General features: G+C 40.2%; 1 protein-coding gene across 1 annotated transcript in view; it reads left to right on the top strand.

Annotated features, from left to right (window-relative positions):
* dock4b (dedicator of cytokinesis 4b) overlaps positions 1 to 358 on the top strand; it is a 124,153-nt gene that overhangs the window by 35,946 nt on the left and 87,849 nt on the right.

Below are 358 nucleotides of genomic sequence, written 5' to 3'. Positions count from 1 at the left end.
AAGTTTGCAAATGAACATATAGACAGGTCTGATGCGTTGTGGAAACAACTGTGGACCGGTTAAAATAGAACTTTTTGGCCGGAATGAGCAAAGGTACATTTGGAGAAGAAAGGGCACAGAATTTAATGAAAAGAACCTCTGTCCAACTGTTAAGCATGGGGGTGGATCAATCATGCTTTGGGGTTATATTGCAGCCAGTGGCACAGGGAACATTTCACGAGTAAAAGGAAAACTGGATTCAATAAAATTTCAGCAAATTTTGGTCGCTAACTTGATGCCATCGGTGAAAAAGCTGAAGTTAAAAAGAGGGTGGCTTCTACGAATGGATAATGATCCTAAACACACCTCAAAATTCACA

The sequence above is a fragment of the Etheostoma spectabile genome, chromosome 23 (genome assembly GCF_008692095.1).
Source record: "Etheostoma spectabile isolate EspeVRDwgs_2016 chromosome 23, UIUC_Espe_1.0, whole genome shotgun sequence".
Taxonomy (NCBI): Eukaryota; Metazoa; Chordata; class Actinopteri; order Perciformes; family Percidae; genus Etheostoma; species Etheostoma spectabile.
The sequence above is the reverse complement of the archived record's forward strand: the minus strand, read 5'-3'. Positions and strand labels throughout refer to the sequence as shown.